Raw genomic sequence first — 18,007 nt, 5'->3', positions numbered from 1 at the left:
GTAGCTGCTGTATATATTGTTTTTGTGCCAAATTTATGTGCCCCCCCCTCTCTTTTTACCCTCTTCTACCGTGATTCTGCAGGGGAGAGCCTGGGGAGCTTCCTCTCAGCGGAGCTGTGGAGAGAAATTGGCGCTGGTGAGTGCTGAGGAAGAACCCCCGCCCCCTTAGCGGCGGGCTTCTGTCCCGCGTTTCTGTGTAAAAAATATGGCGGGGGCCCATGCATATATACAGTGCCCAACTGTATATATGCCCACTTTTGTCAAGAGGTCTCTAATTGCTGCCCAGGGCGCCACCCCCTGCGCCCTGCACCCTACAGTGACCGGAGTGTGTGGGTTTAGTGTGGGAGCAATGGCGCACAGCTGCAGTGCTGTGCGCTACCTCATATGAAGACTGGAGTCTTCTGCCGACGATTTCGAAGTCTTCTTGCTTCTGACGCCGGCTTCTGTCTCTGCGAGGGGGACGGCGGCGCGGCTCCGGGATCGGACGACCAAGGGTGCGATCCTGTGTACGATCCCTCTGGAGCTAATGGTGTCCAGTAGCCTAAGAAGCAGGACCTATCTTCTGTGAGTAGGGCTGCTTCTCTCCCCTCAGTCCCACGTAGCAGAGAGTCTGTTGCCAGCAGATCTCTCTGAAAATAAAAAAAAACTAACAAAATACTTTCTTTCTAGCAAGCTCAGGAGAGCTCACTAAGTAGCACCCAGCTCGTCCGGGCACAGATTCAAACTGAGGTCTGGAGGAGGGACATAGAGGGAGGAGCCAGAGCACACCAGTATCCAATTTCTTTCTTAAAGTGCCCTGTCTCCTGCGGAGCCCGTCTATTCCCCATGGTCCTTACGGAGTCCCCAGCATCCACTAGGCCGTTAGAGAATGAGGGGTTAATCGGAACGGCAGTCAGCAACTTCAGTCAAAATTTTATACAAAATAATCGTGCATAGGAGACCACAAATAGGTTGAACCCGATGGACAATTGTCTTTTTTCAACCTTAGATACTATGTTACTACTATGTAATTATATTTATATGAAGGAACGCCAACCCCTCCACTCTGTACAAGATCTGCGCCTCTCACCCGCACACATTCCCTGCTCCCATTCCCCGGTGACAGGAGTTATGTTCTGGCTGCACCCACTCTATGGAATTCCCTCCTTCATATAACTAGACTCTCCTCTAGGGCAGGATGTAATGGAGTCCGCTTGAAGGTTTAGAGTCTAGGGGCGGGATGTAATGGATGCCGCCGAACTCTGACCTTTTTTTAAAGGAGCAATCACTTACAAGGCATGGTTATGCCTTGTAAATGACTGCCCCTTTAAAAAAAAACGTCCAAGTTCAGTCGGCATCCATCCATATCCTTCCTCTAGACTCTAAACCTTCAAACGTTTCCTAAAAACTCACCTTTTCAATCAGTTTATTAAATTCCAGAACCTCTCTTGTAACCTCCATAAGCTATTTTGCATGATTTCCTCCCACTCTATACAGTTCACATAAAACTTACATGTGTTCTCTTTCTACACTCACACAACACACTGACGTCAGACCAACAATGCTGTGTGATTGGATTATATAGCCCACCAATCACTCTTCACCCTTGCAATCTGGCAGGACCAATACACAAAGTGTAGCACATGTCCTTACGTATCAAACTCCTGTTATGATACTGACTGAAAGCTTTCGGGCAGGAACCTGTTACCTCTCTGTGACAGTCTGTTCATACATAGTCATGTTTTATTACTTTGTTTGTTCCCAATAAATGTGTCGTCAGCAATTTACATAGGCCCTCATTCCGAGTTGGTCGGTCGCAAGGCGAATTTAGCAGAGTTGCTCACGCTAAGCCGCCGCCTACTGGGAGTGAATCTTAGCTTCTTAAAATTGCGACCGATGTATTCGCAATATTGCGATTACTAACTACTTAGCAGTTTCAGAGTAGCTCCAGACTTACTCTGCCTGTGCGATCAGTTCAGTGCTTGTCGTTCCTGGTTGACGTCACAAACACACCCAGCGTTCGCCCAGGCACTCCCACCGTTTCCCCGGCCACTCCTGCGTTTTTTCCGGAAACGGTAGCGTTTTCAGCCACACGCCCCTGAAACGCCGTGTTTCCGCCCAGTAACACCCATTTCCTGTCAATCACATTACGATCGCCGGAGCGAAGAAAAAGCCGTGAGTAAAAATACTTTCTTCATAGTAAAGTTACTTGGCGCAGTCGCAGTGCGAACTTTGCGCATGCGTACTAAGCGGATTTTCACTGCGATGCGATGAAAAAGAACGAGCGAACAACTCGGAATGAGGGCCATAGTCCATTATCCTGCAATCTTGGCATGTCTCTATAATGGGACCCACTTATTTTCTTGTCTGTTGTGTATATATAAAACTTTTACAGATTTTACACAAAATATTAGTACATAGGGGTCAATTCATGAAGCAGTGAAAAGTGTGGAGAAGTGAGCCTGTGGAGAAATTGGCCACTGCAACCAATCAGCTGCTCCGTACAATTAATTGTATAGTATGCAAATTATAAATGTTACTTCAATGATGATTGGTTGCCATTGGCAACTGCTCCACTGGCTCACTTCTCCACACTTTTCACTGCTTCATGAATAGACCCCATAATCTAACAGTGCATGGAATTGCTGCTTTCTTAGCGTACGACCATGACCAGACTTGCCATCTGGCAAATGCCAGAAGGGCCGATGGCCGGTACAGTGACCCAGAGAGTGGAGCTGGCCGAGCAGCGCAGCCTTTCCGGCTCGCTACTTGGCAGACTGCCCGTCCTCTCTCCGTCGCACCCACGCCCGATATACAGGGTGTGCTGCGAGGCCAGGCCCCTCTGACTTGTGACTCCCCCCTCCCCCCTTAGCAGTGGCTTCACAGACACAGTACGTCCCTGCGTACAACTATGTGTACACAAGTTTTATGTGAATAAGAGAGCCCCTCTGGGGAATCCTTAATGTTTAATACACCCATGTTTATTTATGGAAAACGCTTTTCTTGGGGACAATGGCCATTGTTCTATATTGTTGGGCAGGCAGCCCATGTTACAGGTTCCCACTGGTCAATTCTCTTAAAATAGGATCAAAATTCAGATGGATGAAAAAAAAAAATCTCTGCAGTTTTCTACTCATGGCTGGAAGCTGGTGACACGGTCTCTAGTCACAGCCAATTGTCCCCACCCCAGAATTACAGCTCATCCTAACACAGGCCGACACCGCAAATGTGATCTTAATTTTCTTATCCGTGTCACAAGTACTTTTTATCTCCCACACACCTCTGTATTGCTCATAGCTATGTCCCAATTCCTTTCACTGGCTGATTATATCTATACAATGAGGATTAGACATCTGAGAATGTCAGGTGGGTAGTGCCAGCCGGGCAACTTCTCAGCAAATGCCAGTGTTTGTCCTACTGTGAAACTGGGTATCATAATCCTATTATTCGTAGCCAGTAACTATGCATGTGACGTGACCCGCGGCATGGTGAGAACAGGAGACTGCAGGTATTCGTAAAAAGCATCAAAACTAGAGAAAGATACTATTTGGTATATACAGCCAGGCGCGATAATGTCAGTATAACATAAACCCAATGTCACAACTGTTTTCTTACTAGTTACCAGTCCGTCAAAATGACAGTACAAAGTAATGTCAGCACCGGCTGCTGTGCACATCCAACCAGAGCAACAGTTGAATTGCTCCCTCAGGCGACATCTAGTGGCCACTGGCGTGCAAAACACTTGAATTCCCCCCATGGAACAGCGTTTTATTATATAGGACTTTCTGATGCTATAATCTTCTTATTTCGTGTACCACTGAACAGAGATCATCCATTCTGAGTTGTAATCCGCGCAGCCTCTGCAGCCCACGGGGATGAACGCTGTAAGTGGGACTGACCGAGATATGGCTAAAGCAGTTAGTAAAATAACGGGGGCGCTGTAAAAATGAGACGGACTTTATCAGCTCAAAGATGGGACAGGGGGGAAGGAGCGGGCTAATGTAGGTCAGGACAGTATGGATGCGTTTGGGTATTTGCGACCAGACTCAGTATGACACAGAAGCGTGACTGATTCCAGGCAACCGCCATAAGACATTATAAGAAAAGCATCAAACACAGCACTGAGCACTGGCCATTTAGGAGCTGATTCAAATGACATGCCAATATTTGTGCAAATGGTCGCCGTTTTTCTACTGTGCATGTGTTTAAGTTACTAATAAGTCGCACAGCGCATGTGTCCCCAGTGTGTACGCACAGAGGCACAGTAGCTACTGAGATGCACATTCTCAGAAATGTATTGGCAATCTATTGGGCGTTCCTGTCAGGTGGTTTTTCAGACAAAAGGAGTTGCACCATATTATGGGCATGTTATGGCAGCGTCGCATAACAAATTGCAAACTCAGGCGCATCATGACTTACACTGGAAGCCATATTCTGACAGAGAATCTGCACCTAACAAAGAGCAGGTGCAAGTTTCGACACTGCGTCCCATCTAAAGTAGCACGAAGCGGCCTTGTTGCATCTAAAGATGCACAAAGTGGGGGTTCCAGTGGATACACAGTCAGGCGCTCGCTTGTACATCAGGGGAAGGGCTTATAGTAGCATAAAGCCACAGATGCAACTAATGCCCCGTCTCCACTGACATTAACTCCGGATTTTTGTCAGTGCAAACGGTACCCCAAAAAAAACTTGGGTCGAGTGAAACGCCAACCTTTCCCGGGTAGCTAGCAGGGTTTTACCCAGGAAGGCCCCAGGTAAGCTGCAATGTAAACAGGTAACCCGCGTTCCGTTTACTGCATGAGGAGAGACGGATTTCCCGGCACTTGGAGATAAGTGCCGACCCGGGAATAATCAAATCCTTATACCCCTTTTCCACCAAATCTCGGGACGGACCTGGAACTTTGATGGAAAGAGGGTATAAGATAAAAGACGCTATAGCGGTTGCAGCTGGGTGTGACACAAAAAACAGCCACTTAGGGGGACATTTACTAAGCAGTGATAAGAGCGGAGAAGTGAGCCAGTGGAGAAGTTGCCCATGGCAACCAATCAGCACTGAAGTAACATCTATAATTTGCATACTATAAAATGATACAGAGCTGCTGATTGGTTGATGGAGCCACTTCTCCACTGGCTCACTTCTCCACTCTTATCACTGCTTAGTAAATGTCCCCCTAAGTCTTTGTAGATCCCCTGGTTACTGGAACAGCCAGTTCCTTCCTGCATATAGGGTATGTAGATAAAGAACAAAACGCTTAGACGAGTCTATCACTGACACAGGCCATATCTCTGTTGTTCGCATTAAGGCTGTGTTTTGAGCCATGCATGGAAGGATGTGATCCGTGGACCCAGTGAAATCACCAAATCCATCACAATGAAACCTCTCTCTGTTTCTCAGAGGCTTATCCGGAGGAGCGTCAGGACAGGGGGCAGCGCAATGCTGTTACTATGTAGGAATTTACTCCAAATTTCCAAAGCTTCCATGTTGCCTCGTACATACACAGCACTTTGTACCAGAGCGGAGCGCAGCGGCCTCTCCACTTTGCACTGGGAGAAAGAAAAGAAACCGGGCTGCCAAACGTAACAGATAATAAAAAAGGTTAAGAAAATAAAATCATTTCTACGGCCCAGAATGTGAAGCGACAATGCCAAAAATCCGAAAACAATGTTACACAGAGCTCGGTGACAATGGCAGAAGGCAAATACAATGCCACACTGATCTCGGTGACAGAACCAGACACAATATGACACGGACTCCTTAACCCTTTCACTGATATTGTTTACAAGATACGCAGCAGCCATGACATCTGCAGGACTGTTACTTCTGTAGTACCATGACGCTGCACATGAGATCAGACTTATTATTTCAAATATTATTTATTTTCAACACAATGGGGTTCATTTCGAGTCATACACCGGAGGTGTATGCAAGAATAGGAGCAATTACACGTACATGCTGAGGTGGCAAAGCTTGCACTGCGCTGAGGAGACGTAGTGGATATTGGGTCTCGTCCTGAACTACGTTGAAGAATAGCACTAGTGCCCACAGATATAGAAAGACAAAACATGGGCCCTCAGATAAGGACGAAGTTACATACAAGCAGCAGGGACAACACTAATATGGCAATGTGACGCCTCCTGCTGCATTAGTGATGCCAGCTCCATCCTAGGGCGCAGTATCGGATCATCTCCGACACCATCGTCCGGCTGCCTGACTCATGGGGTCGCACATTTGCTACACAGAGGCCAGGAAACCTCCGTCCTCTAATGGAGTCCTGTGTCCGCTGTCTTAGTACGCGTCCGGCGCATGCGCAAACTACCGAACATCTGTACTTTGCGGCCTATTCGGAATCAGGCCATACAGATGAAACCGCGCTCATCTGAGGCGGCTACATCGTAAACGAGCGCTCCCGGCGTGACTAGGCGATCCGTCCGCCTAGTCACGCCGGGAGCGCACAGAGACGCTCCCATTCAGAGCATCTCTGTCCAGGCGTGCGGTTGGAGACGCTCTCCATTCAAGTGAATGGGGAGTGTCTCCTTCAAGGGCGCGCAGGCCCAGTCGGAGATGGAGACGCAGAGTCCTAAGCGCGCCTAAGCACAGACACCTGTACTTGACAATGTCGTCGGAATTTCAGCGAGCCCTTTCTCGAACTTTGCAGCCATCTTATTTATGCAAAGTTTAGAGCATGGTCACAAACGGCCAGCCGCTAACGTAGAGGCGACAGAGAAGATTCCAGGGAATGTCATGCGTGCAGGCCTAAGCTTACAGCCCAGCGTGCTTATGCTAATAGCAGTGCACGGTCTATGCAAAATATTCACTGCAGCCAAACAAACTCCCTGATTGTGTGTAGGGGCCCTGTAACCAGATGCAGACAATACGGACAAGGAAGGGGAACAGAAGAAGAATGCAAGCATGAGGGCACATCGCCGCCGTGTGTTGAGCGTGTGGGCCCCAGAAGTTGCGTACAATGAATTATTCCATCTGTCAGCCAGCACATGTTGTTGGGCAATACAGACACCGTGTCAGTGGCTTACTGGAGCTACAGAGGCCCCACGCACCATACCGGACCACGTGTCTATGGTTAGTGTCCTATACCACCTGCAAGGACAAGATCAGCAGTAACCATCTGGTTTACAGACAGGTCTTCAAACATCAATGTGGATATAATACTCGGCCAGTAAACATTTACTTGACTCCAAATTACAACACAGACGTGGCTAATAAAACGGTGCAAACCGATTACAGAAGTTACTGTGGCCAGAATGGTGCAATTCAGACTAATTAAAGAGAATGGGATAGATTAACTGAAACCTCTAAATGAGGAGGTGTGGCTCATAGCAACCAATCAAATTCTAAATATCATTTAGAATCACAGTATAGTCAAGCAAATAAAAGCTACAATCGGATTGGTTGCTATAGGCAACGCCGTCAGTGTTTCTTTTCAGAAATCTATCACAGTATTCAATACTTGGAGGATGTTATTAAAAGGTTCCTGATATTGTGGACATTTATGTTGACCTTAAATATCCTTTACATAAAAACTTGAGGAGAATCCAGTTGCCATGAACACAACTGTACTATACTAGACAGGACATCAGATTTATTTAAAAGTTTAAATGCTAGACTAATGGGGACATTTACTAAGCAGTGATAAGAGCGGAGAAGTGAGCCAGTGGAGAAGTTGCCCACGGCAACCAATCAGCACTGGAGTAACATCTATAATTTGCATACTATAAAATGATACAGAGCTGCTGATTGGTTGATGGGGCCACTTCTCCACTGGCTCACTTCTCCACTCTTATCACTGCTTAGTAAATGTCCCCCTAAATTGGATTCCCAAGACAATCCTCTTCATTAAGGGGCAGAAGTATTAAGCCTGCAGAAGTGATAAAGTAGTGATAAATGCAAGGTGATATGGCACCAGTCAATCAGCTGCAATATGTAAATGAACAGTTAGGAGCTGATTGGCTGGTACATTATCACCCTGCACTTATCACTGCTTTATCACTTCTCCAGGCTTAATACATCTGCCCCTAAGGGCTTTAATTACTAAGCTCCTGTCATTTTTCATACACAGCCTGTAACACAGCCTGTAACAAAATACATATGAAAGCCCGGCAGTTGGGATGGCGGCGGTCACATGATGGAGATCCTGCCATCGGGGGGGGTAAGTATTTCCACCCCCCTTTGTCCCCTACCCTAACCCTCGGGGGGGTGGAGGCTATGGCTAACTCTTGGCTAAATATTGGGCAAATGGATTAGCTAACTGCACCTAACACTTCTCTCCTAGGTGTAAAAAGAAACACCCTCCACTGGTACCACCAGTGGTGCAAGAAGACAGGAGGGAGCCGACTATGGGGCAGATTTAACAACGAGTGAAGTTTCTGTTATCACTCCTTACGAATGATAAATGGTGCTCCAGACAATTAGATCATGTGTTTGAAAAATGACAGGGGCTAATTGGTTGGAGCACCTTTTATCACATACCATCCAACAGTTTACATTACACATAAAAATAGGTACAAATTCGAAAAGGGGGCGTGGCCATGGGTTAAAGGGCGTGGCCACACCCCTTTTCATATACTTTCAATGGCCGTTTGGAGAGCCAAAAATCGGTACAGGCCATAAAAAAAAGGTACTGTACCTGCCAAAAAGGTACAGTTGGAGGGTATGATATCACTCATTGTTAAATCTGCCCCATGTATGACCTCTGGGACTCTGCAGTCTATGGGGGACATGTACTAAGCAGTGATAAAAGTGGAGAAGTGAGCCAGTGAAGTTTCCCATGACAACCAATCAGCATTGACGTTACACTTTTAATTTGCATACTATCAAAGTATACAGAGCTGCTGATTGGTTGCCATGGGCAACTTCTCCACTGGCTCACTTCTCCACTTTTATCACTGCTTAGTACAGTGGATTCCAAACTTTTTTGAATCACGGCGCCCTAGAATATCAGAATTTTTTTCACGGCACACCTAGGCCAAAAATTCTTATTGAGAAATTTAGAAAGAAACATTACATTAAGTAGATCGCGTTTATATGTCATCCTTAGGGTCAGTTATGTGGTGAGGGACAAGATTTGCTTCTGTTTGACCACATATTTTATGACTGGCAGCCACCAGCACTGGTTTTGCCTATTACATTGACCATGAATAATTTGAATTGGTCCTGGACCACCAACCCAGGGCACCCCTGCAAGTGTCTCGAGGCACTCCAGGGAGCCACGGCACACAGTTTGGGAACCTCTGGCTTAGTATATGTCCCCCTATGACACAGTAACGCAGCCTATGCAGAAATAGCAATGCATATACAGTCTGTAGCCATGTTTTCTCATAGGACAGCCCAAGCTATAACCACTCCCTTGCGGCTTAGAAATAACCATCTCCTACATCTTGTCCCTATCTCTTGTTACAGAAATGTGTCCAGCCCTGGTCCAATCTGTCCCATTGAAATGATCATCTTTAGACCCATAGTCAGGTAGAAGGCTCAAGCGGTTAATGAATGTTCCAGGTACGTCCTGTGGGACGCACGGTCTGATGGTCTAATGAAAGAACCAGTCACATAATTATATGGTGCAGAGCTTTACTATCTATAATCAGCTGCAGCTCCGAGGAGACATAACTCCTTGGCGGAAACTTGCTAGCACCGTGCTTGCTCTGGGAACGTACCCTGCAAACGCGAGCGAGCCCTTGTTAATTAGGCTTCCCTGCAATGGGAAACTGGGCAGATGTGGTGTGTGAATGTGGAATTATGGAAAGCAGCACAGATGTCTACTAGCACAGCTACACAGTTTTCCAGCACATACAGCGATCCGCAGGAGACCAGACTATTGCACTCAGTCCTGGGCATCATGTACTACCTGCCAAAAACACATCTAGTAGGTGGAGGAACAAATAAACTAGAAATGAGGGTAGTACTGTGGTGCGGATATGGAAGGAAACAACAAACAACATTATTTACAGACATATCGTGTCGGGCGATGGCGCATCTGGCTGTGTGTGCGGGCAGTCCTCTGACCACATGTACACTAGCTGCAGGGACCGCTGGTGACTGACATCTCAACTGGGCAGGAACATTTAAACGCCCGCCCAGCTGTGACGTCAGGCACGACAAATCGGGCAGATGATTGGTAAGTGAATATGCACTTCGTTAGGTTGGTCGCCTGTCGTTCCGCTGAGCCATAGGTCAGGTGTGTACCCAGCCTCAGGGTCACTCAGAGGCCTGCCCAATGTTGCTGTTGGTGAACACAGAGAAAGCAGCCAATGTATAGGATAAATGTATATTAATGAGAATTCAGACTATCCCCCACACTAGGAACTTTATGACATCACTTCGCACCTCTTGACACAGTGATGTCGCTTGTGGTTCCTAATCAATATTGGTCAAAAACGTACTGGGGCTGGTGCTGAGTTAGTGAGGTATGCCAATTAGCAAAACACACAAACTGGTTCTATGCATATACACAAAACAGTCCGCGCACACGTGTATGCAGACTTTGACAGCGGATAAGAACCACTTGGTACATCTAGTCTGCCCTTTTATTAACCTAGAATTTGAAAGCAGATAAGACTTGCTCCAGTCTGACACTTGCACCCTCCTGCGACTGGAGAGGCGGCGGCCTGACATGGGCAGAATACATTACGGCCGCATTTGTATATCTGTGAGGAGAAGTAGCCATGTCAATCATGGCTGCCTGAGGACAGATAAAAAATACACACTGGTGTAGCCAGCACTAGCTACCACTTCTGATTGGCTGATTGAAGATTTACCTCTGAAGCTGATTGGTGCTTTGCCCGTGCATATATTATATGATTTTGTGAGCATATTTTAAAAAAGGGTTTTGTTTTTTATCCTATTGAACCCTAATAGCAAATCTGTATTTCAGTAACAAAACAAATGGTTAACAACGTGGGTGGAAGTGTATGTGACATATGTCTGACGTAAATGTGGCACATATGCCACAGTGACAGGTTCAGGCATGTCCACATCTTTACATATACCTGCAATTGTGTTTGTTTTTTATGAATGCATTTTATTTCTGCGAAATTGGACGTAACGGAGTTCAAACATAAGAAAAATGCACTTTAGGGGGCGGGTTGTACATCCCTAGAAACAAAACTAATTTATAAACCATCAAAAAACTTTATTTGCGCAATTGCACCTAATTGCAGACAAAAAAAAAAAAAGGCATTTCAAAGTGCATTTCTTGTCCTTGGAAACATCCCATAAAATTAATCTGCACTAATAGTTGTGCTTTGCGGATACTCTGGAAAATGCGCACGCTGGAAACATAAAATACAACGCGATACAGCCCAAGCTACATCCATTTAGTACCTCCCCTTTATTCATTTACACGTTTACATTTTTTTCACCTAAATACTCCTCAGTTAAGCCTAATTTAGGGGTAGGAAACATCTGGCACTCCAGCTGCGAAAGAACTACACATGCCAGCATGCCTTGACAAATCTTTCAGCATGCCCTAGCAGCAACTGTGTCAGGGCATGCTGGGATGTGTAGTTCAAGAGCAGCTGGAGTGTCATACACATTGCCTGCCCCTGGTTTAGATTACTTGTGTCACTCCTGTGTGTTTGTACTTTGCTGAAAGCAATCCCAGAAATGTATTTTCCAGCAGAACTGTAATTGGAAGGTGAAAAATCCCATGAAAAGTGTAGGAACATGGACGGGTTTTCAACACCTCAGACCTTCCAGAAAATTCAATCCATTTGCTGAGAGGAAATGGGTGTGTGTCTACCCCTTAAAGGGGAACACTTCCCTTAAAGTGCCCACCTAGCCTGCAAAACGATTCAAACTACAAAATGAAATCTCATTATGGGGCGGTTGTAGTAAGCCTTGGAGAATGATAAAGTGGAGAGAGATAAAGTGCAAACCAATCAGTTCCTGTCATTTTTCAAACACAGCGTGTAACATGGCAGTTAGGAGCTAATTGGTTGGTACTTTATCTCTCGCCACTTTACCGCTCTGCAAGGCCGAGTACATCTACCCTTATGTCAATGAAATGCACACTTGGGAATATAACCAGCAATTACTAACAAACCTCTCAATCTGTTCAATTCCTCTTGTCAAACATTGCAAAGTTTTGCCAGTCAGAAAACGCCATCTTGTCCTGCAGGGTACGGGTCATTAGGTCGACCACTCTTAGGTCGAGCGTCATTAGGTCAACCACTATTGGTCGACAAGCATTAGGTCGACATGGAAAAAGGTTGACATGAGTTTTTTTTTAAATTTTTTGGATGTCGTTTACTTCATGAAAAGTTACAGGGAACCCCAATTAGTGCACCGTGTCCCCTCGCATGGCGAGCGAGCTTCAGGCAGGTTACTATTCCCAATCGTAGTCCACGTGGATCGTAAAGTATGAAAAAGTAAAAAAAATGGGGGAAAAACAAAGAAATCTGCAAAACGCATGTCGACCTTTTTCCATATCGACCTAGTAAATGTCTGCCTAGTGACCATGTCGACCAAGTGACCATGTTGACCAATAGTGGTCGACCTAGTGACCGTAAAGTATGGAAAAAAAATGTACAAAACGCATGTCGACCTTTTTCCATGTGGACCTAGTACATGTCTGCCTAGTGACCATGTCGACCTAGTGACCATGTCGACCAATAGTGGTCGACCTAGTGACCGTAAAGTATGAAAAAGTTAAAAAATGGGAAAAATGTGCAAAACGCATGTCGACCTTTTTCCATGTCGACCGAGTACATGTCTGCCTAGTAATCATGTTGACCTAGTGACCATGTCGACCAATAGTGGTCGACCTAGTGACCACGTTGACCTAATGCGTGTCGACCAATAGTGGTCGACCTAATGACCGTATCCCATCCTGCAAATCCATGCATCTGGGACATTTATGCAAATGTGCATTTATGTTCCAAAATATCCATTGCAATGTACTTACATAAATGACCTTATTGAAAACTACGGGGTATAAGCGATAACATTATCGTCTTACTGATTAAAGTGCAATTTATCAAGCCTGGCTTTTTCACATGATCCCCTGTGCATACATCTTCCACGTCCTCTGCTACATACGTCAATTGGTACCTATAGATCACATGACTGCCAATGTTACAGGTCCCTGGGTAAATATACAAAGACGGATAGATAAGTCTAGGACCGATATCAGTTTCATATTTCTCTCTATATTCAAATTAATCATTTAAATCTCCATTCTGTCTAATGAAAAGCCTAATAAGCTGTCAGCCAATAAATGGTATTAACATGAGAAAGTGCAAATAAAATACATACCGGTAATTATTCTGTCAAACAAGCCTGTGCTTCAGGCAATGTTGGTTGAACAATTTTACCGATATAAAGCTACAGCAAAACTCTTAAAGTACCAGGCCACATATTCCACGGAAAGGTGCAATGCTCACAAGTGTGCTGAACCCCATGTTGAATATTTGCTTTCATTTACTAATCTGTGCTATAAAGATAAATGAATCTGGTTTGATTTATGTTGTCTGCTTCAGCTTATACCGGGTTTGTACTTTTGTCGACGAAAATTTTACTAAAAGTATTCGTCAACGGCAGTTTATTTCCGGACTAAAATTAGACTAAAATGAAAACGGAGCTCCAGCGACAAAATCTTAACTAAAACAAAGCAAAAAGCAACTATGACTAAAACTACATTTAAAATCCTTTTCAAAATGAACACTGGAAGTAGGGTTTTACATTTTGAAAGAACAATTATGTGTTCTAGATATTTGCAGACAATAAATATGACCTGCTGTGGAAATAGGATTGTGTTTTGCACTTGTTTGTTCTAACAAACTTAAGGCATTCATTTGTATATGATATATGGGAGTACTATAGTAAATCAGACTCAGTATGTAACACATTCTCAGCCTACTGAGCCTAGATTACTAAACACATAGGGGGTAATTCTGAGTTGATCGCAGCAGGAACTTTGTTAGCAGTTGGGCAAAACCATGTGCACTGCAGGGGAGGCAGATATAACGTACAGAGCAGGGGTGGGCAATTATTTCAGCTGAGGGGCCACTTGACATTTCCTGTCAGTATCCGAGGGCCACATACAAAATAGCAGCTCCCCCCACTTGCCAAAAATATAGGGACGTGCTTCATGTGGAAGGGGTGTGGGCAAAAAATAATACAGATTCATATTAGGCTGCACAATAGTCTCCATTATTCAAATTGCTCCACACAGCGCCACTTACACACATTACACCACATAGAGCCCCTTTTACACAGTATGGAAGGTAGAGCCCCTTTTACACATTACAGCAGGTAGAGCCCCCTTTTACACATTAACATTTTATTTAGGATAATTATTGTGCAGCAAGCAAATTATCCAGTGTCTTATGGCCCCTGGGGAAATGTGTGACACAGTGACAGAACACGGGGAGGGGGGGTGACAGTGACAGAACACGGGGTGTGTGACACGGTGACAGAACACGGTGGGGGTGACACGGTGACAGAACACGGGGGGGGTGACACGGTGACAGAACACGGGGGGGGGGGTGACAGTGACAGAACACGGGGGGGGAGGTGACACGGTGACAGAACACGGGGGGTGTGACACGGTGACAGAACACGGGGTGTGTGACACGGTGACAGAACACGGGGGGGTGACAGTGACAGAACACGGGGAGGGGGGGTGACAGTGACAGAACACGGGGTGTGTGACACGGTGACAGAACACGGTGGGGGTGACACGGTGACAGAACACGGGGGGGGTGACACGGTGACAGAACACGGGGGGTGTGACACGGTGACAGAACACGGGGGGTGTGACACGGTGACAGAACACGGGGTGTGTGACACGGTGACAGAACACGGGGGATGTGACACAGTGACAGAACACGGTGGGTGTGACAGTGAAAGAATACTGGGGGGGTGACACGGTGACAGAACACAGTGGGGGTGACACGGTGACAGAACACGGGGGGTGTGACACAGTGACAGAACACGGGGGGTGTGACACAGTGACAGAACACGGGGGGTGTGACACAGTGACAGAACACGGGGGGTGTGACACGGTGACAGAACACGGGGGGGGTGACACAGTGACAGAACACGGGGGGTGTGACACAGTGACAGAACACGGTAGGGGTGACACGGTGACAGAACACGGGGGGTGTGACATAGTGACAGAACACGGGGGGTGTGACACAGTGACAGAACACGGGGGTGTTATACGTGACAGAACACGGGGGTGACATGGTGACAGAACACGGGAGGGGTTGGTACAGCGAGAGCTAAAGATCTCTCCCCCAAACCTAAAAACAGACTGACGCCACTGCCCGCACACACAAATATACGCACACTATCGCGCACACACACACACACACACACACACACCCCTTTCTTTCTTTCTTTCTCTCACTCACTTTTCCCATTAACTTTACTGATCTGGCAGGCTGGCAGTGGCAGGAAGGATGGATCTATTCTGTACGAGTCTGGCTCTTGTCTAAATCTTGACTAAAACGAAGCAAAAGAAAATAGTAAAATGTAACTTTAAACCAACAATCATATTAAGTAACCGACCAAGACTAAAACTAAATCGAAAATCCTTGTCAAAATTAACACTGGCTCTGCCACACTTTTAGCATACCCTAAAAACACAACTGTGACAGGGCACGCTGGGAAGTATAGTTCCACAGCAGCTGGTTGAACACCCCCTGCTGTAGAATTTCTTTTCAACCTACACACTAGCCCGTCCTGTGTGTTATTGTTGTACTGAGTTAGCCATGACGCACACGTGCGGCCATATTGCTGTTCTGTGTTTTTGCAGATTAATGCGGTTGGCAGATGACTACAAACTCACGCACACACAAAACGCAGGCAGATAGCCAACCAGACTGACAGACAAGATCAAAACTGATCCGGTTGATCTCAACGGGACTTCCTTTTTCTGGGATCGCATTTGTTGTATATTCCTCGCGCCAATACATGGTCAAATTTCCCATACTGATAGTAATACAGTACTCTTACACTTGTGAACAGTTTTCACCATCCGTATAATGTAGAGCAATGCTACTCGGACTGGTATGTGTGAGCATCCTAAACCAAGCTCTGTAGCATATACTTCGGAGGTTGGTGAACTACAACTCCCAGATCACACTGTGAGGCTTGCAGGTCTTATCTGGTGTGTATCGTAATGAGCAGATGATGGAAGGGTGCTGTATGTTACCTCATGTGTGGGTAAATGGAAATACCCAGCAAAGACTAGAGAACGACAATCATTGCCTATGCAAGAACCTCTTACTTCTTGCCCTTCAGCTCTGACGACCGTGATTCCACCTTCAGTGCAATCTATACTCTCCGATTTGCTTCCTAAACTCACATACGTGACGGGTAAGAAAAACACCATGAGAACACGAATACAAATAATATTCTCTCTTACTACGGGAGCGGACAGAATGTAGTTACACAACTAGTAGCACCGAGAAATCTGCCGCCAGTAGAACACGCTCCGTATGTCCCGTAATTTGTCTAGGCCTGCTACTGCAAAGCTCAAACGGATGATAGTGACAAAATTAAGATTTATGTACTATTGTAGACACAAGCGAGTAGGTTTACTAAAGGGCCCCATACACTACTGCGACATGTCCGTCCGTCATGTCGCAGGCGATCACCCCAGCAACCTTCCGGGCGGCAGGATCGCCCAATATACATCGCATGCTGTCCTTTTGCATACGTTGTACAGTATCTTGGGCGATCCCAGCCATGCCTGCGGGGTCGGACATGATCGATAGCGCAGCACGGTCAATCTGGAGGATACGATCCGATGCTCACGGGAACCCGCATAGGACTGGATCGGAAACACCTCCAAAATTCCCGATTTCATCCGATATATCGGGCCGAATGCCCGAAATCAGATGAAATCGGGCATTATCGTTCTAGTGTATGGGGCCCTTAACACTTCTGGTTTGGCGTTTAATATTATTGCCGTTTTAAATTTCTGCCCAGAACTGCCAACGAGCGGCGGCTTTGAAAAGCCACCCTGCAAAATGAATGCACCCCTTGGAATCCCATTACCATTGCACTTGTCCATTCCCGGTGATGTTGCTTTAGTGAACACTTATTTATTACTGATTAGTTAAAAGATGATACCGGTTCAGGTACCTGTCAATGTGAGGTGGCCAGTAGAGGTGTATGTAGATCCACCAGCCAATGATCATTATATAAGCGCACAGAGCCATACTGAGGAGTTAGCATTTCTAGGGGGCAGTACAGTCGATGGCACCCCACTGCAGGGAAAGCCTCAGCGCGTGTCCTTACGGCACGGGCCAGCAGCCTCCTTCCTGTTCCTCTGCAGCTCCCCCTGTGCTTGCTGAGTGACATCATGATGTCAGGTGCGCGGGGGGCGTAGCATGCCGGACGGATACGCAGTCGCCCAGGCCCGGCACTGTAAGAATATACACTTTGGGGGTAATTCAGAGTTGATCGCAGCAGCAAATTTGTTAGCAGTTGGGCAAAAACCATGTGCACTGCAGGTGGGGCAGATATAACATGTGCAGAGAGAGTTACATTTGGGTGGGTTTTTTTGTTTCTGTGCAGGGTAAATACTGGCTGCTTTAATTTTACACTGCAATTTAGATTTCAGTTTGAACACACCCCACCCAAATCTAACTCTCTCTGTACATGTTATATCTGCCTCCCCCCCCCCCCCCCCCCCCCCCCCCCCTGCAGTGCACATGGTTTTGGCCAACTGCTAACAAATTTGCTGCTACAATCAGGTCTGAATTACCCCCTAAAGTGTTGCCCAATGCCGTTCCTAAGCGAAGGTGATTATGCCCTTGCAGGCCCATAGGGGCCCATTTAGTAAATCCCGTATTTTAAATGCAGTGTAAATATGATAACATCGCAAAATGAAAATGAAATGTTTTAAGAGGAAATTTTAATTTTCAGTTGAATTTAGTACAGTTCTCTTGCCAGGAAACGGGTTCCGATAAGAGCAGAGTGATAACGTGATGCTTACACTGTCATCCTGTTTCCGGCTGCAGCGTCAGATCCGTGATGCAGCATCTTCAGATTGCGCAAGTG

The 18,007-nt window shown here is 46.2% G+C and overlaps 1 protein-coding gene across 1 annotated transcript in view; it reads right to left on the bottom strand.

Annotated features, from left to right (window-relative positions):
• The window catches only part of NHERF2 (NHERF family PDZ scaffold protein 2), a 150,360-nt gene that overhangs the window by 129,592 nt on the left and 2,761 nt on the right, over window positions 1–18,007 (bottom strand). The window lies entirely within an intron of this gene.

Source organism: Pseudophryne corroboree, chromosome 7, assembly GCF_028390025.1.
Source record: "Pseudophryne corroboree isolate aPseCor3 chromosome 7, aPseCor3.hap2, whole genome shotgun sequence".
NCBI classification, from domain to species: domain Eukaryota; kingdom Metazoa; phylum Chordata; class Amphibia; order Anura; family Myobatrachidae; genus Pseudophryne; species Pseudophryne corroboree.
This window is presented reverse-complemented; position numbering and strand designations above follow the sequence as displayed.